The 24,146-nt window shown below is 47.0% G+C and overlaps 1 protein-coding gene across 1 annotated transcript in view; it reads right to left on the reverse strand.

Moving 5' to 3' along the window:
* WDFY4 (WDFY family member 4) overlaps positions 1-4,084 on the reverse strand; it is a 255,320-nt gene extending 251,236 nt beyond the window's left edge. The window contains 1 exon segment of the mRNA XM_030569859.1: positions 3,896-4,084. The gene's annotated coding sequence lies outside the window, so the exon portion shown is untranslated.
* Between the last annotated feature and the right edge of the window lie 20,062 nt (positions 4,085-24,146).

The following is a 24,146-nucleotide window of genomic DNA, read 5'->3' on the forward strand; positions in this document are numbered from 1 at the left end:
ACAGAAAAGTATTAGTGGCAGGTACCTAATCAGGGCTGAAAATACCCTAAACTGAGATCATTATGCAACCCAAAAAACCCAGGCTTGGTTACATTCCCTTTCACTTAGAACACAGTTCACTCTTTCCATCCGAGAAGTAGAATTTTATAGGGAAACCACCATAGGCAGTGCGATCTATGGGCCCATGGTGCCTGGGCACCAGGAATATTCCTGGCCCAGGGCCCGGCTCCTGCACTGTTTGAGGCTGGGTCTCTCCCTCGGCCCCACCTTCTGTCCCTGGGCGCTCCTCCTGCGCATCCCCTGGGCGATTTAAAACGGCCCTGGGACCACCCACCCACCACCGGCAGCACAACAGAGCTGAGCAGCTTCCTGCCTGCTCGCTCCATGTGGCTGCTGGCCCCTCTTTGAGGCCCCTGGGCAGGGTGGGTCGGGTTTGTGTCCACGTGCACTGCTCCCACCTCAAGCATCCCTGCAGCCAATAGGAAGCTAGACGGGCAGTACCTAGGGGTAGCAGCACGCAGAGGCCCCCCAGCCCACCCTGCCTAGGAGCCCCAGCTAAGCGCCGCACTTCCCCGTCCCCTCCCAGAGCCTGCACCCCGACCCCTTTCCCACATACCCCCTCACAACCTCAAACTCCCTCCCAGACTCTGCACCCCTCCTGCACTCCAATCCCCTGTCCCAGCCCAAGGCCTGCACCCCAGACCTCTTTCCCCCACCCAAACTCGCTCCCAGAGCCTTAGGCAGGTGAGAGCGGAGTTTTAGGGGGGCAGGCTCTGGGCGTTCTGGGCACCACCAAAATTTCTACAAACCTGCCACCCCTGGAAACCACTGATGTCTAAATCTAGGTGTATATGTCATCTCTTCAAACTGGAGGCTACAGCCTATCCCATTACTGATACCTATAGTCTAGGGGGAAGATGCATTAAACTTCAAGCCAAGAGACACTGAGCTAATTCAGTCTCAACTCTTCTGCTGACTGCTGTTGAACAAATATTTCTCCTGGTAGTGGTCCCTTCTGGGCTTAAAATCTCTGCATCTCTTGACTTTTCTAGTCCTCTTAAAAGATAATTATTCTGTTTAAAAGATCTGCTACCACGGAGCTAGCATCTGAGATCACTAAACCAGTGGTTTTCACCTGGACCCCTGGTCCGCAGACTATTTCTCGGATTTCAGAAGTGGCCCGCACCGCTATTCAAAATGTCTTAGGGGTCCGCAAATGAAAAAAGGTTGAAAGCCCCTGGTGTAAACAGTTTTAAGAGGCCCCTTTTGCTTGTGCTATTGCCCACCTTTAACATTGATGATGGTATCTGGGGATCTAGTTATTAAGCACTGTTTTCTTTTTAGTTTTGACAAGTTATGAAACATTTTTACATACCAAGATGACCTGGAACAAGATTCTTTAAAATACAATAGTGTTTTTCAAAGGGACATGAAAGTAAAAACATACAAAAGGCCCATTGCTGTTATTCAGAAAGTGGCAGCAAGTAAAAAAAGGGGAAATGATACTTACTAGCACAATTTTATCTTTTGTTCTAAATGACATCTGTCTGAAATCACAGTGCAAAGTGGCTGGGCCTTCTCTGACTGAAAAGGGACAAATGAAAAGTGGGGTCTGGCGATGAGAAACAATCAAAAAGCCTCATTAGCTGAAATAGTGTAGCTCTTCTTTTGTGGTTCACGTTATCGAGAATAAGTTGTACCTACACAGGACCGATCCCCACACCAGACCACATTTTGGTCCACTGTTCTATTCTGTCTACCAACTACTAGACTGCTCAGAGCTCGAGAGATTCAACCAAATGATCTTGCGAAATGAGAAAATAGTCAGTTGGAGACAAGTCCCAAAGTAAGATGCTGTATCAAAACATCTGGGAAGTTTGATTCCAAACTCTGCAGCCTGGGTCTCTCTCCATAAGCTGTTCTCTGCTTTGACTGTACAAAAAACTCCAATGTTCTGGTAAGCATAAAAAACAACTAAGTCACTGAATCAAAGCTGGAAGCATTCTTGGGTCCCCTACTCCATTCCTCTCCAGCAAGGCAAGGACCGCTGTTCTCCAGTGAATACTCAGAGACTAGTTTTAAATGCCCCAAATGACGAGGCTTCAACCAGCTCCATTGAGAGATTATTCTACTGCCTGACAGATCTCACTGACTGAAAGTGTCTCCTGATAATCAGTATACATTTTCCTTTACTTAATTTCATCCCATACACTCTAGGTCTATTCACTCTTAGCTCCCTCAATTAATATATAAATTAACAGATTGCAAAGCCAGAAGGGACCGTTGTGATCATTTAGTCCTGTATAACACAGTCCAGAGGAGAATTTCCCCAAAATAATTCCTAGAGCAGATTTTGTAGAAAAACATGCAATCTTGATTTTAAAATTGTCGCTGACGGAGAATCCACCACGACTCCTCTCCCACCTGGTTGCTTGTGCCCTTCCATGCTTGTAGAGGGCATCTTATTGCCTCATAACTGTCAGTTGGTCAAATGCAACATATTTACTTTTCTTTATCATTCCATTTAGTAAATCTCTTCTGTCTCCTAATCATCTTTGCTCCTCTTCCCTGAATTCCCACTGATCTTATACATTATTTACAACTTTCAACCATGCAACTAGTGTTTGAACTGGGAATAATATTTCACAAGAAAAATCTAAAAACATCTAGATTTACAGTGTGATCCCAGACTATATGCTATACAAAAACTAAGAACTTAGTTAAGGTTGCTAAGTGCAGCTCCCCTCCCACCCTTTGTCTTGTCTCTTTAGACTGTAAACACTTTGAGGCATGGCCTGTCTCTTCTTCTGGGTTTGTACAGCACCTAGCACAACAGGGCGCTTGGTTGGGGCCCCTAAGTATTCCCTGAACAAAAATAAGAGAAGATGGACTATTAAACATACTGATACATTTGGAGAGGGTTGTACATTGTCTGAAGGGCAGATGTCTTTTCATAGGATACGGTCCTTGGTTTCTGCCGCAATGTGATTAACATAACAACATGCTCAGTTCAGACACAGCATGAACAGGCGTGACTTCGTTAAAGTAAATAGATTTAAATCAAGACTGAATTTGGCCCAACGTGTTCTTCTTATTAGAACACATTTCAGTTGTGTGGGTGGTTTGCTGCCTTTATTTCAAAGCAGGCCTTTCTATACGGCATTTTGGCAAATCATTAATTCTTTCTCGGGTTCTTAAGGGCTTCTCTGTTTGCTTTGCTTTGAACAGCCTTTCTGTGCACAACAAAAGCATAGTTATGGAACGTTAATGTTTGACCTGCTTTCGTTATTTCCACTGGAGGGAGGGGGAGAAGCTTGCAATCACCTTGTCAAGTCAGATTCTCCACTAATATACCCGGTACCCCTGTTGGGGTCAGTCAGAATAGCATGGGGGATAATGCAGTGAGGAATTGCATTTATAAGGTGCTGTCCAGCCATCAGTGAAATATTGTTCCCTGATGCTACGTAGAACTTTGGACGCTGCTAGTTACCCACAGGCAGTCTAACAATAAAAGCTAATCTCTGAGAGAGACCCTCAAGAAGAGCAAAATGGAAGCCAGGTCAACATAAATCACTCAAAAATAGAAGTATGAGAGAGTTGGAGGCAATTACAGCAAATCAAACAACTCTGCTAAGAACAGCTGCCGATACATTCTGCACCTATAATCCCTCTGCTGTCCCTAGAATAAAGAACACAGACTCGTGTGTATTCCTGCAGTTCCACTCTCTCCCGACAGCACAACACCATGTTGAACTTTCACAAAAGCCGCTGCCATTTGAAACTGACTCTATCAAAACAAAGTGTTTGGTCAGTACAACAGACGCCATCTGCTTTGCTACAGCAGTAAACCCGTCACTTCCAATTCCAAAGCAAATCTGAAAAGCAGGTGACATACCTGGGCATGCAGGTTCAGTGACTTCCAGTGCTAGCAGTTGCTATATCCAGGATAACCAGCTTTTCTTCTTTTGTCTGTGACACAGCTGTCCTGCCAGGCATCTTAAAGTGTTCAACAGCTCCCACTCTGCTCTTTAAACTTTCCACTGTGAATCACTTGGTTAGCTACTGTGCTTATTTCCTGGGGAAAGCAGAAGTGGAGAAGCACAAAATGAACCACAAGCTACTGGAGCCAAGAGGCACTCAAACCAGCTCAGATGACTCAGAGCAGCTCAGCTGGTGTATAAAGCTGCCAGGAAGATGGGCTTCTTTCTGGTCTCGTACATCAGAGAGTTTCCTTGCTCCAACATTAACAAATAAATGGTGTTTTCTTTATGGTTTGCTGAATTGCTAGGGCAAGGCGCTGGCTTGATAGCCCTGGAGACTGAAGCCCTCTCTCTCGATCCACAGGACATGGGCAAGAAGCAGCAGGAACTTCCCAAACCAGTGCGCCTCTGATCTGGAGATGTCACCTCTAAATGCTGTCGAGTCTTTGACCGCCCCGCTGAGCTTGCTAACAATGGGGTTGCTCAGTGGCTTTATGAAGCCGACAATGTAAACTGCAATGATGACACAAATGAACTTAGTGACCCACCTAGGAATAAAAAACAAAGGGGATTTGTCCCCCCCCCACTCCCTTTCATAACAATAGGCCTGGATGGATTTTTGTTTAGCTTTTAAGCTTGCCATTTATTTTATTTATTTTTTTAACATTAGAAAATCAGGTATTTTCTAGTCTGTTCCACCTGGCAGATTCTGTGTGCAACTAGAGAACTAGGATTATGTCATCACAGATATCAAGCAAGTGAAACCTGATTAATTAAGGAGGAAAGTGATTTTATTCAGGGTGTTTAGATCCTTTTGGTTTTCGTTAACATTTATTTAACTCAAATGCCTGAAAAATAATTGGGAGAAAAGATGTTTTTGTTAAACCCCCACCCTCTTCCAGCAAAGCCAGGGCAGAGCAGACGTGACACTCCTGATATTTCCAAAGCCACATGCCCTCACAGTACTGTATGGAAAGGACTCTGTGTCTGGGGCACAGCTGATTTAACAGGAGAAAGCAGAGGATTTTCCTCTTGTCCCCAGCCACTGGCAGCTCTGTTTCCACATAGCAGCATGTCTAGTGCACAACATGTTTTCCTTGCTGCATGTGCAAGTGCAGTTAGTTACCTAGGAGAAGGTAGTGATGGAGTCAACAGCAACACATTGTAGGCCAAAGTTCCCCCCTGGTGTAAAATCAGTGCAGGTTAGTCCAGGGATTAATCCAGCCCTGTAGCTTTAAAGCAAGCAGTACTGCACCAGTGGATCCTGAGAGAAAACAGATTCCATGCCAGGCCCCACAGACAGATATAGGCCTTGGGCAGATCAGGGTTTGGAAGGGGCAAGCTCCACAAACTAGGCTGCATTAGGCCATTAGCTAATTCCTTCCAAACCCCAGTCAGCACAAAGCCACACAGGCAAAGTACAAGACAGAGGGGACGAGGCTCAGGCAGAGAGAAAGAGTTTGCACGGCCCAGGAGAGAATTTCACAAAACATGCCTCTTGCCTCGCTCTGAGACAAGCCTGAATGTTACCATTTGTGCTTATATTTCCCCTTTTCAGTCAGCTTAAACCACAGAGCCAAAAGTTGTCTGTTGCTGTCAGCTGCAGCCATGTGATCAGGTGCCTGCTCTCAGGCTGTTTTCTCCTATCCCATGGGGAAGCTCTCGCCTGGTGGTGCTGTGACCTTTGGGAGCAACAGGGCCTGGCAAGGAGGTCTGTGCTTTGGGGAATTGGGAGAAAATCTCCCTCACTGAAAGCCAGAGTGTAGAAGCCACCCCACTTTTCTCTTCATTTTGCACAGAGGCCAAAGCTCCCAGGGTCTCTCACATCATCCCCACATCACTGCAGCAAAGCAGCTGTAATCAGGGAGTAAAAATTGCACAAGGGAGGAAGGATAAGTTTGCAGCTAAGACATTGGCCTGAGCATGGGGTTCAGCTCCTAGCTGTGGCCCAGAGCCCCTTACCCTGAGTATGTCATCTAGCATCCCTTTGCCTCAGTTCCCACATCTTTTGATGGGGATCATAATTCTCTTTCTCCCACCCACCTCTGTTTAGATTGGGGGCAGGACTGTCTCACACAGTGTGTTCATGCAGTGCCTAGCTCTGGTCTCCCCTGGGATGTTCACTGCAATAATCCCCATTGCTTTAGCAAGGTCAATGCCTAACTCCATCAGTGTGTATTGGAAGTCAGCATGTAACAGAGGCAATCAACTTTCTGAACTGGAGAGAAGAGGGCCCTGAGTGCCTTCCCCAGGCAGAATCCCCAGTGATGTCCATGGGTGCCAGACCTCAGTAGAGAGAGCAGGATTGGGTCCTGAGAGCTGGACATGATTCTGGGTCAGATTTCGGTGCCATTTAGTCTTATCAGACCACATGGATAAACTGTGGAACAATGAGGTTGAGACTGACCCAAGGACACCTGCAGAGGCAAGGACAGGACCAAGGAGTCCTGGCCTCCATCCAGTCCAGTCCCTTACTCTATTAGAGCCCACACCCCTATCACCACACCATGCGACATAAATTGCTGGCTGTACACAGCATTCCGTTGACATCAGAATGGGACAAGGACCCGACCAGCACAGAAGCGGCTGGTGGGCTCTGTAGCCATCTCCTGAGTCCCTAGCGTCTTGGTGGGTGAACAGCAGAACAGATCAAGTCATTGCCAGTCTGGCCTGCACCTTACAGGAAAGGGATACTGACGGGCTGCATTAGCCAAGGAGCACCAGACTCATTTGCATTAAGGCCAGGCCTCTCCAAGAACTGACCAGAAGGTCGCTCAAGATCAACTGAAGAGAATTCCTAGGACAAGTATCAGAGGTGTAGCCGTGTTAATCTGGATCTGTAAAAAGCAACAAAGAGTCCTGTTGCACCTTATAGACTAACAGACGTATTGGAGCATAAGCTTTCGTGGGTGCTCCAATACGTCTGTTAGTCTATAAGGTGCCACAAGACTCTTTGTTGACTATTCCTGGGACAAAAACCTTGATCCCTGCACGGCCGGGCATCCTCAGGCTGGCTTATCCTCTGAAGACTTTTGGGGCCTGCTCAGCACATTTGAAAAAGCAGGCAATGTGTGGTTATATGAAGACAGCAAAGAAAGCTAATGGCTGATCTGCCTGAAATAAGCAATCGGTTATACAGAGCCTGCATCCTGCTTCCAACTGGATGGGCAGAACCAGGCATGATGCAGCATGATGCTAAGAGCTGGAGAGAACACCTGTCCCTTTATATTCTAACCAACCCTGGTCTCTTCTCCTTGCCTTGCAATCATTTAGCCATCCATACAAGCTAGCTGCCATTTCCTTCCCCCTAGCTTGATGCTCTTAACAGCTGCGTGTTTCCTCTGAAAGGACATTTACAGTGAATTTAAAAGCAGGTGTCCCAGAAGGACGCTGCCCTGCAGAGCTAGCCACTCCACCCCTGGCCTTCAAACCAAATATGGCTATGACAACTTCTAGTGCAGCTGCCAGGACTGCCCAGGTGGAACACCTTCATCTGCCTAACCAACAGTTCAGCCCCAGTGCAGAAGCAAATGGGGTGGAACGTCACTAGAGAAGAGTCTGGCTTTGTTCCGACAGCAGCAGGCTGGTGGCCGTGTCCTTTCCCCACACACTCAGGAGAGGGACTGCGGCCATCCTGGCCCAGCAGCACATAACCCACTGTGCATTGGTAAACAGCCCTGCCCGTAAGAAAGAAACTGAGTCTCAGGCACCACCTCAGAGGGCCCAAGAGTAGACTTGGTTAGAATGTGCCATTCAAAACTCTCTTTTGGCCCAAATCCTCAAAAGTAGTTAGATTCCTAACCTGCAGGCCTTTGAGAAGCTGGGCCTCTTTTCTAAAACAAACCTTTCTTTAAAATAAAACAACTTTTCAACAGAAATAAAATTTAAATATTTAGGTTTGGTTTCCTTCCCTTTCTAACTCCACCCCCACCCACACACTCTTTTTTCCTCCAGTGGCACGGTAAGGTGAGGGGAAGTAAGATAAAGGGACAGCCCCAAATAGTCAGTTTTTGCTTTTCTGTCAGAAAACTCTGAACATTCAAACTTGTCAAAGCCTGCTTGCCATTCTCCAGCCAGCTCGCCCCTGGGCGTGGCTGGTTTGCCAAGGATTTTATAGTTGCCACTCAGTCAGAGAAAGGGGTTTTGCCAACGTGATGCAAAGATCTAAAGGCTGAGAGGTCTGCTGCTCTGGGAATTGGGTTCCAGAACCCTCCCTAAGGTTTATGTCCACGTCTGGCATGAGGTTATTTCCTGTGAGCACTGGTTGTGCTGTTCTCTTGGTCACAAACAAAATGAAAGAAATTCTTTCCCACAACCTGTTGGTATTTTGTTAATTGAATAAAGATTGTGGCTGCATTTCTCACATAGCTCATAGTTTTGCAGGCATTTCCACTGAGAAACAGAGAGATTTCCCCTGAACTGTCTCAAGGTAAAGTTGTGCTAGAGGGCTAATGCTGCGGTGCCCCCTGCTCCAAAGGGGACTAAAGTACATGATACAGCAGATTTGTCTAACATCTACAGTAACTCCTCGCATAATATTGTAGTTATATTCTTGAAAAACACTACTTAAAACAAAACAATGTTAAACAAATCCAATTTCCCCATACGAATTAATGTAAATAGGGGTGGGGTAAGTTTCCAAGGAAATTTTTTTCACCAGACAAATATATATATATATATATAAACACACACACACATGCATACACAGTATATGTTTTAAACAAACAATTTAATGCTGTACACAGCAATGATGATTGTGAAGCTTGGGTGAGGTGGTGGAGTCAGAGGGTGGGATATTTCCCAGGGAATGCTTTGCTGCTAAATGATGAACTAGCACTCCACTGAGACCTCAAGAGTTAACCCATTGTTGTTAATGTAGCCTCACGCTCTACAAGGCAGCACGAATGGAGAGAGACACACACACTGTGTGTGTGTGTGTGAGAGAGAGAGAGACAGATACACACCATGTATGTGAGAGAGAGACACATGCATTGCCCCTTTAAGTATGTTGACCTCTCTCTAAGTACACTGCCTTTTTAGATAGATCAGCACATTGAAACAGCAGCTGCTGCCAGCAAGCTCCCTCCATCCTGAGCCCTATCCTGTTCCCTCCCCCAGCTCTGTGGAGATGAGATAAAGGAGTGGTGGGGAGGCATAAGAGGGGTATACCCTGACATTAACACCCTCCCCCCTGCACAGCAAGCAGGAGGCTTGTGGGAGCAGCTCCAAGGCAGATGGCAGGAGCAGCACAGGACAGTGGGGGGAGGGACAGCTGAACTGCTGGGCAATTGATAGCCTGCTGGGTGGCTGCTGTACAGGGAACTCATGGGAGTGGGGAGCTGATGGGGGGCTGCCAGTTCACCCTGGTAGCAAGCCTCCTCCAGCTAGCTCCAATGGGCTGCTCTTCCTGCAAGCAGTGGACAAAGCAGGTAGCTGCCAGACAACATTGTGCAATGCCCCCTTATAACTTTAAATGAGCATTTTATTTAATTGATCAGCAATGTAACAATGTTAACTGGGACAAGTGAGGAGTTACTGTATCATAAAATCCTCTGTGAGATCATAGAGTGCACTTGTACAATTGCTGTTATTTGGTTACAGGTGCAGCTGGGTTAAAGATTCACAATGCCTGAGACCCTGCAGAGGAATTAATGAGTGACTCGAGTACTGAGGGTTCAGACATTGGCTTGAACTCAAGGAAAAACCCCTACATTTTATCATAGCCATCAATCCCCCACACCACCTGGAAATCAGTCTCACCTGAGATCACTAGCTTGTGAGCTTCAGCCATTCCTTTTCAAGTGCTGTCTAACCTCCCCACCCCTGGCACACTGATAGGATTTGGTGAGGAGGGGTGAGCAGCCCAGCAGCATTGCCAACTCTTGCAATTTTATCTCACAACACTTGGTGTTTTCCTTAAAGCCCCAGCTCCTGGAGTTACAGGATTAGGTGAGAATCTCAGCTTGCACTGAAGTAAATGAGTAAGTTTTTAGCCCTTCTGGTTGTGGAGAGAAGCTTGACAAGGTAACCCCAGTGTGCCATAAGGGCTCAGACATCAGAAGGCAAAGAAACCCAACATTTATTATTATTCAATTTCCTGATTTGGGGGGCCTGACTTGTGATTTATGAATATGTGGGATTGGCATGACTGGGCCTGACTATACACCAGCAGCCACCCCTTTTCAAGAGCACTTTGAACAGGAAGGTCATTGCATTTGCTGAGGTTTCCAGAGAGCTCTACTCCCAGTTAGGTGCTAACAAGAGGCTAGATTTTCAAAAATACCCAGTGCCCTCCAGCTCCAAGTATGGCACTGAGGAGCAGATTTTCCAAACAGGTCAAAACCCCCAGGCTGGACTCATTTTCAATCTGACCCCAGTTGTGGGTCAAGAACTATCTAAATTCTGGCCTGGGCTGTTACATTCTAGCCAGCCTGCTTTTTGCTCTGTTTATCTTGGGCAATCCTGACACCTAGTGGCCAGACAGGTAAACTATGTATCACAACCCAGCTTTAACCCTTTATCTGTGCTGCTGGGTGAAGCCCCTCCCATTGAGTAGCCTTTCCTCCCTGATTCTGGGAGGCACCAGGACTGGGGGATGGCTGGAGCATTAATAACAGCCACTATAGCCCAGGTGGTCAAATTGTCTCCATTATACTCCCCTGCCTTTAATCACTCCTGACTTTTCAATATCCTCCACCAAGTGTATTAATGAAACTACAGCTCTGCCAGACTCCCTACATGACCAGGGCAGGACACTCCAGCTCAATTCCCCACAGGGGCAGAGCTTTCAGCAGCAGCTAGCACAGAGTGTGAGTGGCTGGCCAAGCAAAGGGTGTGGGTCAGCAAGCACAGAACTCAGTGAGCCAACCCAATGAGAAGCCCTAGCTGCAGTGAGGGAGACAGTTGCCATCTTGGTCCCCCTCATGGAATCAGCGGCAGCTACATCAACACCTAAGCAATGGACAGTGACCCCCATTGCAGCATTTTCCTCCATGCTGAGCAAAAAGTAGAGCTGGAGATGTTGCCACTTCCGGCATCAGACTCTCCAGCCAACCTCCTGGCCTGATGCTAGTGCAGCCACCTGCCTTCAGCCACCAGTGTTCCCAAGGAGCTATAGACATCTCAGCAGCTCCTGTCCTGAGCTGGCCTCTAGAGGTCAGTGCACACAGGTAAATGCACCCAGAGCAACTCCTGCATGCTGTGCTGGGTGCCATTTTATCTGGATGCCACCAGGTGGCACCAGGACAGAAATCCTGACAAGGTCTGCCTTGCTCTGAATGGGTTAGCCCTTGAAGAAATCTTGTATAGTTAGTGGGGTGAGGTTCATTGTTACATCTCAACATCAGCCCCCTGTAACCAAGATCATGAGTTATTTCTGAAATCATGATTTTTAAGCCATATACATTGGGGGCTCTGTTTATTTGCCTTCAGAATCATGTTTTCAAGCTTTCCTCTGCAACTACAAAGGCTAGAAACGTACTTTAAAAAGGAAAGTTGGGATGCTCAGACAATCAGTTCTTTTAGGGAAAACACCACCCTCAAGAGTTATCAGGAGCTGAAAAGCTTATTCTATCCTTGAGCCTCTGGGCACAATCATTTCCTGAGTCAGGGTTGCTGCCAGCCAACTGCAGTGATAACATGCAAACATGTATTTAAGCATTACACTGGATACAATCTGCACAAATGTCACTCTTTTAAAACAGGTTCTTTTAAGTTGAATTATTCAAGGGCTCTGGTTTTATTTTTAGACTAATAGGTCTGGGCTAGTAACTTCAGATCCAGATTATTGAAACAACTTCAATGCAAAGGACCTGTGATAAACAAGCGTGGGTGCACCCCAGAAGAGTGGGGGGGGGAAGAGCTAGGGAGCAAGACTGCCCCAGCCTGCCAAAATTCCTTTTAATTAACCTTAAAGAATGGAGTTGTTTGTTGCCTAGAAAACATGTTTCACAATGTAGTTATTAAACGAGTGTGAAACACTCCACTAGAGAAGTAGATCATGTCATGGAATGGGCCACCCAACTACCCCAAGATAACCCGTTTCAACACTGAAATAAACCCCCCAATGACCACACATCCCTACTTCTCAGCTACCACTCCTCTCTGGAACCCATACCAGGTATCAAACAACTACAACCCATACTTGATGGGGACTCCATCCTGAAAGAAATCTTTCCTGAACCCCTTCTTCTGGTCACCAAACAGCCTCCCCCAACCTCGCCAAGATCATCATCAGAAGCAAGCTTCCTATAGGCCAGGACACACCAGCTCACAGCAGCACCAGAACCTGCCAGAACAACAGATGCAAAACCTGTAGCTGTATCTCCCTTGCTACAGTGTTCAATAGCTCCCATGACATACCTTTCAAGATCCATGGGTCCTACACATGCCTATCGCAACATGTGGATACCTCATCCAGTGCACTAAATGCCCCAACAACAACTATGTGGGTGAAACCAGACAATCACAACACTCTTGAAAGAACTCATAAGGAAAATGATAAAAGACACAAACACCCCATCACCTGTGGGTGGACACTTCTCACAAAGTGATCACTCTAGGTCAGTGGTAGATCAACAGCAACACTCTTCCAAGATCTCAATTTTGTAGCTTGTATTGCTTTAAATAAGCCTCTTATACGACAAGGCTCCTATGTTTCATCAAGGAGTATCAGATGTGAAACAGCATGAAAGTAGTTAAGAAGCCAACTCAAAGAGTTCTTCCTACACAAGCATTCAGGTCTTCAGCAGTCCAGGCAAACAACACACGTTACAACAAAGCTTAAACTTGTTCTTCATAATAATTTTTATAACAATGCTAGATGCCTATTTTAATTTTAAAAACAACAAAAAATATCCACCTCCCTTTCCATTTATTATAAGGATTCTTGAAGTTTAAATCTCCTCAGTATGATAGATATCCTTGCTTTGATCTGCTTAGCTGGCAGTCCAGGGGCTCCAGGCTGCTGGCCCCATGCTGCCTGGGATCCCAAGCAACAGCTCTGTCTGCCGTTAGGGAATTTTTCCCCTGAGAACCCCCTGTAACATTTCGTGAACACCCAGGGGTTCACGAACCCCAGTTTTGGAACCACTGCTCTAGATCTGACCTCTCAGTCCTCATCCTCAAAGGAAACCTGCGCAACACTGTCAAAAGAAAAGCCTGGGAGCTTCAATTCATAATTCTGCTAGACTCTAAAACTCATGGACTGAACAGAGACATTAAATTTATGGCTTATTACAACAATCTGTAGCCTACTAACCCTCTTTTTGTCCTATGACTACGGGGCGTTAACAGGCCACTTCACCTTGAATGCTCCATTAGAATATATGACAATTACTTATGCTAAATTATCTGTTTGATCATATATTTAGCTGTGACACTCTGGGTACCTTTCCCAGACTAGATGAAGAGTTCTATATAGCTCGAAAGCTTGTCTCTCTCACCAACAGAAGTTGGTCCAGTAAAAGATATCACCTCCCTCATCTTGTCTCTCTGATGTCCTGGGACCGACATGGCTACAACAACACTGCATATTGCTCTCTCTCTAAGGAAGACTGAACGTTGTGGGATGCTGGTACATTTATCAGCATCCCTGAAAACCTTGTCCACTACCTGTAGAATAGATCATGGTGCCTACTCCTGAAAATCTAGAAGCCAGATGTTTCCAGATTGCTGTTCAGAGCTAGTTGGCTTGCTGCAAAGACACGCTATCTGTGTTGTTGGGCACTGGTTCTGCCACAGGGTGAGGACTCGAACATTGTGGAATAAATTTACCTCCGTGTCCTTTCTATGAACTCTTCACAGCTGTCACCTTAATGCAATGGCTCTTCCAGACAGAGGATGAATTCAAAGACACCCTTACAAGTGCTCCAGACTGGTTACTGTGTATAGGTGCATTCCAGTAGGGTCTGCTAATGCAATCAGCAGCCAGCCAGTCACTGCACAGCACCAGGGACACTTTCTAAAATGCCTCCAGTTACTGTTTCTAGAATAAGAAGCAGGAAAAATGGTTGCCAGGCAGATTTACACAACTCGCTCATGGCCCCATCCAGCCCTCAGTCCATATATACAATGCTCAATCTGCACACATCTTCCACTTGCAATAGCAGATGCTAACCTAAATCCCAGGGAGCACTCAGCTCCCAGCTCCCCTCTATGGCAGCCTGCAGCCAAAGCTGATTCTTGTGTGCATGGGTACTGGAGGCGCCCACCTCCAGCTAGTTTGAGGTGTGCTTTTCAGAAATGCACCTGGAACTGGGAGGCAAGGTCCCATGGAAAGAGCAACTAGAAAGAAAAGGAGTTGAGGGGGACTGGCAGTTCCTAGAGGCTCAACATCAAGCTATTCCAACACAGAGGAAGATAAGAAGAGGCCAAGTTTCTGCACAACAAGCGTTTTAGTGACCTGAAAACCAAAAGGGATACATATATAAAATGTAAGGAGGGACATGTGACCAAGGAAGTATACATGGGAATAGCACAAATGTGTAGGAACAGAATCAGGAAAGCCAAGGCAAAGAATGAGTTACAGCTGGCAAGGAATGTTAGAGACACAAGAAGTGGTTCTTCAAATATGTCAGACAAAAAAGAAAGATCAAGGCCGGTGTGGGTGCGCCACTCACTGGAAAAGGTGAGGTGGTAACAGAAGATGATAGGAAGGCAGAGCTGCTCAATGCCTACTTTGCTTCAGTTTTCTCACAAAAAATAACACACGATGGATGACTAGCAAAGTTACCATAGACAATAAAGGGGAAGGGATGCAGATCAGGATAAGTAAAGAACACGTCAGAGATCTTCTGACCAATTTGAATGAATTCAGCTCAGTGGGGCCTGGTGCTATTCACCCCAGGGTGCTGAAAGAATTAGCTGAAGAAATCTCAGAGCCACTAGCAATAATATTTGCAAACTCATGGATGACAGGAGAGATCCCAGAAGACTGGAGAAGAGCTCACATAGTGCCCATCTTTAAAAGTGGGGAAAGGAGGGGTTAGGGAGCTATGACCAATCAGTCTGACTTTGATACCTGGGAAGCTACTAGAGAAGTGTATAAAACATTCAATTTGCGAATGCTTGAAGGATGAGGGGGTAAGCACTAGCAGCCAGCATGGATTTACCAAGAACAAATCATGCCAAACCACCTTGATCTCCTTCTTTGATGGGGTAACTGGTTTGGTGGGTAGGGGGACTGTGGTGGATATAATATATCTGGACTTCAGCAAGGCTTTTGAGACAGTCCCATATGATATTCTGATAAGTAAGCTGGAGAAATGCAGGCTCAGCAGGACTACCATTAAGTGGATACATAAATGGTTAAACAACTGCAAACAAAAAGTAACTATTAATGGAATGATGTCAGATTGGAGGGAGGTCTCAAGTAGGGTTCCACAGGGATCTGTTCTCGGTCCGGTGTTGTTTGACTTGGATGTAGGAATAGGGAGCATACTGATCAAGTTTGCAAATGATACAAAGCTAGGCAGGGTTGCCAATACTTTGGAGGATAGAGCTAAAATTCAGAGGGCTCTTGATAAACTGGAACACTGAACTATAGACATCTAAATTAAATTCCACAAAGACAAATGTAAGGTGCTACACTTAGGGATGAAAAACCAAATGCACAAACAGAATGGGGGCTAACTGGCGTGGAAGCAGCACTGCTGAGAAGGGATTGGGAGTTGTGGTGGATCCCAACCTCAATATGACTTAGCAATGCGATGCTGTTACAAAAAATAATAATGAAATTTTGTGTTATAGTAACAGAGGCATAACATGCAAGTTACAGGAGGTGATAGTACTGCTCTACTCAGCACTGCTTAGGCCTTAGCTGGAGTACTGTTGGTCATGTTGACATTGTTGGTCACTGATGCATAGAAAGGAGGTAGAGAAACTAGAAAGGATCCAGAGGCAAGTGACAAACATAATCAAAGGGATGGAATGCAAACGGGTGAAAATAACTACAGACACTTACTGGTACAGGGCTGAGGCCGGTTCCAGCCCCTGGAAGGGGCGGGGCCTCAGGGGGAAGGGGCAGGCCAGGGATCAGCATCCCCCAGCCAGACCTTCCAGGTCACCTGGCCCGTGCCACCCAGGGCTCCAGTGGCGATTTAAAGGGCCCGGGGCTCTGGGCATGGCAGCACCGTCCAGAACCCTGGGCCCTTTCAAATCGCCGGCCCCAGGGCAGCTGCTCCCTTTGCTCCCTCCACGCCCATCGGCAGTCAAGGTGGGGCAAAAGGGACAGAGATGTTAAAGCACTGCCATGGCAAAGGACTAGTGCTTTAACATCCCTGCCTCTTTTGCTTCCCGTGTCGGTGGCCCTGCCAGTATGGACCCTACCAGCAGGGCCACCAACGGGAGAGGCAAAAGGGGCAGAGACATTAAAGTGCTGCCGCAGCAGCACTTTAATGTGGGCTGTGTACGTGCCAGTGGGGGTTCTTACTGGTATGCTGTACCAGCCCGTACCCGCTCACTTTCACCCCTGAATGCATGGCATATGAGCAGAGGCTGAAGGAACTGGGTATGTTTAGTCTGGAAAAGAGGAGATTAAGGTGAGATATGACAGGGGGCTTCAAACACTTGAAAGGCTGCCATAAAAAAAGATGGAGAAAAGTTATTCTCTTTTGCCACAGAGGACAGGACAAGAGGCAGTGGGTTCAAACTACAGCATAGCAGATATGTATTAACTCTCAGGAAAAGCTTCCTAACTGTAAGAACAGTAGGACAATGGAATCGACCTGCCTAGGGAGGTTGCGGAAGGTCCTTCACTGAAGGTTTTCTTGATGATGAGAGTCTGCTATAGGGAGGTTTGCCTGGCATTCTGGGATGAGGGTCTGGGATGGATGATGAGTTTCCTCTGCCACAGCCACATATGTAACCCATTGTTCTGTGCCTCAGCCACAACTCCAGCCCAGCCAACAGGAACTGCAGGGACATAGCATCTGGGTCTCTCCAACCGGATGCCCAATTCAGAAGCCACTTTTACCTCCGGAGCCATCACAACTCCCACTGCCCATGTGCAGCTCATGCAGATACCAATGGGTAGCTCAGGCATGGTCCTTTAAATACATCATGTGGGATTTTGGCAGTATCTCATGTTGTTTCCCAAGCTGTAAATTCCACCTGCTGTAATATGGGCTCCCAGAGCTGCCCTCCCCAAGAGTTAGTGGCAGAGGTTTTTTTATGATGCAATAATTGCTATTTTTAGCGTGTGACTCAGGAGTCACTGGGCTCTCGCCACAGGAAACCTGTAAACACAAGTGACCCCTGCAAGAGGTTGCGTTTACAACGACAACCCTGTAAATACAGAGCTGTGTAACCCAGGCAGATCTGCTCCACAGACTAAGGATTGAGGGGGAAATCGTCAGTCCAATCCCTAGAACTGGGCACCTTTCAAAGAGCTGTCGCACTGAAGCTATTGATCACCAGAATTCCAAGACAGTTTGTCCTACGTCTGATCAGAATTTTTCCAGACAAAGAGCATGTTCATAAAAAAGGCCTCTCCCTCAAAATGAATTTTTTCTCCAAAAAGTTGACGTTATCCCCCCAGAATTGCAAAAATACCTTGTGACATAGTGAATAATGGTTTGGCTCAAACTTTCAATGACACGTTAACCAACTTTTGTGCATACTGAATGCCTACCCTGCTCTCATCTAGTGCTTTTCAGCAGTAGCTCTTAAAGCATTTTATGAAGGAGGTCAGTAGGTTTATCCCCATTTCACAGATGGGGAAACTGAGGCACAGGGTGAGTCAATGACTTGCAGCAGGCCAGTGGCCAGGCCAGGAACAGAACCGAAGTCTCCTGAGTCCCAGTCCAGTGCTGTAGGGACTTTGTTAAAGGAAAAATCTCGGTAATTTCACTGCTAAAAATGTTGATAAATCTTTTTTAAAAGAATAAAAAATGGAAGAGTTTGAAATGAAACCAGCTTTGCAATCATTGGCTCAATTCATTTGCCAGCCAGCTCTCATTTCCCACCCCCAGTTTCACTCTGAATCAGTCAGATCTGCCCAAATGACTGTATGTTTACTTGAGACAGCAGGATGGTAGCTGCTTCAGAGATCTGCCCACGCTCTCTGAATTGTGCAGATGCTTTGGCTATTGCTGCTAGAAGAAAACAAATTCCATTCCAGGGATGCTGCTTTTCAGTTTTAAACCACACACTTTTGTGGTTGCTCTCTGAAATGAGGACCCCATTTCATCCAGGCTCCTGGCTGATGCATCCAGGATAACTGACTGTCCAGATTAATGCTAGAACTGCTGCTTTCTGTGGTGGTAGATTCCTGAGACACTGCAGAGGCTGACTAAGGAATACATTGCTGTCATTATTCTCATCAAGTTGGCAGGGCAGTGAATGAATTAAAGTCACTGATCTATGTTTTCATGTCTCAGACTCTCCATCAGCTCGATTTCTGCTAGATGAGCTGCTCCCCAAGCCTGAGCTGGACTGAACTGTCTCACCTGGTTGCTGCTCTTTGGAGATTACTCATGTCCTTCTTCAAATCGGAGCTGCCCACTTGGGTTAACACAATGATATCTGTCTAGATGAGGAGTAATAGCAACTGCAGGAGGTCTGTCACACCCAGAGACTACCAAGCTTTGCAAAAATGCAAGACACTGTCTCCAATTCTTATGGGCAACCACCAAATTCTCCCTCATCCTCCCAGAATCTGGACTGATGAAATCCTAATGTATCTTCCACTTATGTAGCCCAGACCCTCCTCAACCTCGGTAAGGTCACTGCTTTGAATTGCTGCTCTACAAACCAGTGCTGCCAGTGCTTACCCAAGGATGGGCTTCTACAAAGCATTTTGTAGCTTACAGTTCATCACAAGGAATCAGTTACATTACAGACTGGTCACAGGGTTATCCCTGGACTAGAATTTATTTGTACAGTGTATGTTTTGCAAAGAGAGGCTTGTGCAGAGGAACACTCTGGAGACTAACGACCTCTTAGTTATCTCCAAAACAGGTCTAGAGCAACCGTGCAGCTTTCTTCACCCTGCAACAGCAGCTGGTGTGACCCAGGGGACAATTGGCGAGGGGGAACGCTCACCACAGTCCATCTGTTCCTTGGTCCCTCTGCTGAGGTGACCAACAAGAGGACTGGCTAGAGTCAGTTGTGAAGTGGCTTGAACCCAGCCAGCCCATTTCACGCAGACCGCCCGGCACCATGCACTCTCACGAAGGCGATGGCTCCTCCAGGAAACAAGCCAATGATTACTTCACCCTAAACCACAAATCATGTCACACTTGTCCAAGAGGCCTTAACACAGAAGCAGCTTTTGGTTGTTAGTTACCTGATCTGAATGTGACTCTTTGACCTGGAGACTCAAATCCCAGAAACCCATTACAAGTCCCTCAAGCCTTTCATACCACAACGTTGGTCCAGTCTTCTCCAGCAAGGAAAGACCTACAGTTCCCATGGCCATGGTTACGCTAGCCCTGTAGAGGCCCTTGTGAAAGATGGTGCTGTTGCCTCTGCTTTGCTAGCTACCTCCAAGGGTCTTGCTGATTCTTTGGACCAGTAGGGGGTTCACCCTGAAACCCAGCCCAGGAAGACCTAACACCTCACCCATAGTATGTTCAGGCCCTTCAAGCTCTCTCGGTCTTATAGGAATTATCCAACCCCTTCCCAGCTGGGTCTGATAGTCAAACAGGACCTGGCCCCCTGGCTTCTAGAGGGACAGACTAGCTGGTTACAATCAAGAACAGCAGGTTCTGCTACAAAAATTGGATGAGCATTTCAATCCCCTCAGAGTGAGCAGATCCTGGGCTTTGGCCCAGCTCCGTCTCTGTTGCTGAGTAAGACTGTATAAATCACCTGTTTACAACATGTCCTTGGCCAGCACGTGGAAGCAGATGCTGAGGAGGAGGAAGACATCCTTTGCAGTTATTGGCTGGCAGCAGCGTTCTGTGTGTGCAGCCTGGGGAAGGTTAGCTCCACTCAGCCTTCAAAACAGGGATTCAGCAACAATGCTGGCCCACACTGTCTCCTTTCCAAAGCGCCCGAGACGTTCTGTAGCCTAGAGCCACCAGAACTGGCGCCAGCTGCTGACTCATGTGTATGGCGAGTGTTTCAGCTGCAAGATCCTGTAACAATCAACATCCTCTGCATTGCTACAGCATCCCCCGTCCCAGGCTCACAAAGCACTTTACCTAGGTGGCTGGGGAAGGGGAAAGGGCTGGCTAGTGAGCATGCCAAGTCAGTGGCCTCAGGATTAGAACCCTTGTCTCCCAACTTTACTCCTGTGCTGTAACCACTAGTCAACACAATCTTCCTTGGTTATGTCTGTTCTGCTAAGAGTTATGACTACCTGCTATAAATAGTACACTACCTAAGTGTCAAAGGCCATGACTTTCCTCTGCCATAAATTGGTGGTTAATAGACATGTAGGTTCAAATCCTCAGAAGTATATAGTCACCTTACAGACATTGAAATCAATACCTTTGAAGATCAAGGCCTTAACCTTTGCAGGGGAGGCAGTGAGGAGAGCATCCTCTCTAGCTGTTGTGTAGTTCACGGGGAGGCGGGGGGGAATCTTGTGGCTGTCCTTCCGTCCATCTGGGAGGGAGGCCACGCCCCCTCAGTACAGTAATAAGTACTAAATAAGCACACTGTGTGTGCCGTAGTGTCAACTCCTGTCCTGCAGGACTGACCGAGTGGGTCTCCTCTGTCTGGACATTGCCACCACCAGGGTCACAGCACTGCTCAGGTTTGTCTCGTAATAAGGCAAAAAGCCAGATCAAGTTCGTGTAAGTGGCACTGCAATCTGATGCAAAATTGGCCCCACCAGGCCCCCCATCATCCAGACAGAGGGGTGGCTGGGCCAGACATGAGTGGCACTGTGATCCCATGTGCCAGGACACAGCACCCGGAGCAGGGAGACAAGCCCAGCCAGTGTTCTAGGAACAGAACTGTCATTGTGGGGTGAATTGCAGGGTAGGATTGGCAACCCCATGCCTTCCACAGAACCCTTTGATACATGCAGATGACCCAATTTTGGGTTGTGACCCACTGGTTGAGAAACCTGAAGCAAGAGGGCTCTGTAGGGAAGCCTGTGATCACAGTCAGTCAGCAGCCAACAGCCAGTGGGGTGAGCTTTGTCTCGCAGTTTCAGGGAGCAGCCTCCTTTGTCTCTGGTTTCTGGAGTTGCCATTCTAAGGTCTCTGAAATAAAGCAGTGTTACTTTGCAATCCTCCAGCAAGAGTATTTATGTGTTTATCTAATTTCTCTTGTGTACACTGTAGTTCCCAAGAAGCTGGTGCAGGTGCTGGTACTGGCAGTTGAAGCTGTTATAACGGCTTCTTTACGCTCCTCTTGCTGAAATGGGTGCCCTTAAAAAAATAATTGCATCCGGGCCATAGCAAAGAGTGCCTGGATTGGACCCCAGCTCACTGTTACTACTTTCCTTCCCTTAAATTGTGCACACTCCAGCCTGGTCTCCTCTACGCTCTAGTGTGCACTCAGTGATATAATCACTTTGAACATGGAAGTCCAGCCAAATAAGAAGTGCTGCCAAGAAAGCAGGCTAAACACAAAGCATCTCATTCCCTAGAAGGACTGTCATAACTCTAGTCCCAGTTTTGGACCTTAGAGTCCAAAATATGGGGGTTAGCATGAAAACCTCCAAGCTTAGTTACCAGCTTGGACCTGGTACTTGCTGCCACCACCCAAAAAATTAGAGTGTTTTGGGGCACTCTGGTCCCCCTGAAAAACCTTCCCTGGGGACCCCAAGACCCAAATCCCTTGAGTCTCACAACAAAGGGAAATAATCCTTTTTCCCTTCCCCCCTCCAGGTGCTTCTGGAGAGATACACAGACACAAGCTCTGTGAATCCAAACAGAGTGACTCCCCCTCTCCGTTCCCAGTCCTGGAAACAAAAGCACTTTCCTCTTCACCCAGAGGGAATGCAAAATCAGGCTAGCAAATCCAACACACACAGATCTCCCCCTGATTTCTTCCTCCCACCAATTCCCTGGTGAGTACAGACTCAATTTCCCTGAAATTTCCCAGAAAAGAAAACTCCAACAGGTCTCAAAAAGAAAGCTTTATATAAAAAAGAAAGAAAAAATACATACAAATGGTCTCTCTGTATTAAGGTGACACATACAGGGTCAATTGCTTAAAAGAATATTGAATAAACAGCCTTATTCAAAAAGAATACAAATCAAAGCACTCCAGCACTTATATTCATGCAAATACCAAAGAAAAGAAACCATATAACTTACTATCTGATCTCTTTGTCCTTACACTTAGAAACAGAAGATTAGAAAGCAGAAACTACTTCTCCAAAGCTCAGAGAAAGCAGGCAGACAGACAAAAGACTCAGACACAAACTTCCCTCCACCCAGAGTTGAAAAAAATCCGGTTTCCTGATTGGTCCTCTGGTCAGGTGCTTCAGGTGAAAGAGACATTAACCCTTAGCTATCTGTTTATGACAGACCTTTCTTAGCAACTGATTCCTTCAAACTCTCTCTTTATAAGACCTTTTTTCCCAGCATGCCTTTCTGAGGGTTGGCCCTTTAAATTGGGCAGAGAAAAGCAGCTGTAATCCAAAAGTGGTCATTTTGTAGCTAGTAGATGTTGGCTGACAGCATCCCTCTTTCTCTTCCAGCTGGCAAGGGCCTGTTCCAGCCCTCACCTATGTTTCCCTTTCTAGTTGCAGAGGAGACGGTTGTGTTCTCACATTAAGTGGCCTGGAGGTGTCCCTTGTTGTGTTTTATTTCCCATGCCTCTGTACTTCCTGCTTTCAGGCAGAAGCTGATGGGCTTAAAAGACACCAGAAAGGCAGATCTCACACTGTCCAGCCTGACTGGAAGAAATGCTAAGAAAGGAACAGACTTTCAAGAGATTTCCGGTGCTGCGGACTTTGGGCTGGTCTACACTGAGGGGGGGGGGGATCAATCTAAGATATGCAACTTCAGCTACATGAATAGCACAGCTGAAGTCGAAGTATCTTAGATCGATTTACCTCGGGTCCTCACGGCGCGGGATCGACGTCCGCAGCTCCCCGCGTCGACTCCGCTACCACTGCTCTCTCTGGTGGAGTTCCAGAGTCAACGGGAGCGCGTTCGGGGATCAATATTTCAAATCTAGATGAGACGTGATATATTGATGCCCAAAAAATCTATCGCTACCCGCCAATACGGCGGGTAGTCTGGACGTACCACTAGTTGCTGTGTGAGTCAGGGCAGCAAAGCCAAGCTTGCCTGAACTGTGATCCTTCTGAAGACTGTCCATCCCTTGTAGTCCACTTAGGGTCAGAGCATTTGCTACAAGGGTTGGTCAATGAAAACACAAGTTTTGGTACTTTATACAGAGCCTAGTGCTGACTCATACTTGTACATGCAAAATTCTCAGGGACACCAAACAAGTGATTGTACTGAATTGCCCATTTGGCCTATCCACAGTAATCCCAAGACTTCCAATCCCGTTGGGTTAAATTCTGTCCTCAGTTACACCTGTGTAAGTCCAAGATAGCTCCCTTGCACTCAATATTGCAGATTTACACCAGGCCTCCAGATTCTAGCCCTAAGTGCTTGCAGGTGGCCTGATCCAGCATAGTACCAGAGAGATACAGAGCAATGCCAACTCTCATTGCAGCCAGGGAGTTGAAGAGATGCTCAGCACCACTCAAGAGGGTTTCCTGTAGGATTGGGCCCAAGCTGAGTAAATCTGTGCACTTGGGGCCAGATTCGTAAAGGTACTTGGGCATTGCTCTACTGCACTCAGCTTTGCAACACCTCACTCCTGGGGGAATTCTGAGTGCCAGATTAGGTGCCCAGCCTCCTCACACAATGCATGGGGAGAGTTAGTGCTGAAGAAAGGAATTCTCAAGAGCCAGTAAGCTGAATGGGGAGCTGCGCCTAAATCCCATTGACCTGGGCCTGAGGCACCTGGCCAACAGTCCCATGACAGGCACTTCTCTCTGATGGGGATTCTCAGCCACAAACCCTTTCCTGGAGTTAGGTGCCATGGCTAGCTAAGCCCTTGCCAGTGATAAACCAGGGAACAAGACCCTGCAGTAGACGACAGCCTAGTGAGTAGGGCTCTCCCCTGAGATATAGGAGACTCAGGCTCACATCACAGCTCTGTCTGATTTGTAGCAAGGGCTGGAATCCTGGTCTGCCACATCCCAGGGGAGTGCCCTAAGTGCAGGATCATGCGGTATCCTGG

This window comes from Gopherus evgoodei, chromosome 7, assembly GCF_007399415.2.
Source record: "Gopherus evgoodei ecotype Sinaloan lineage chromosome 7, rGopEvg1_v1.p, whole genome shotgun sequence".
NCBI classification, from domain to species: Eukaryota; Metazoa; Chordata; order Testudines; family Testudinidae; genus Gopherus; species Gopherus evgoodei.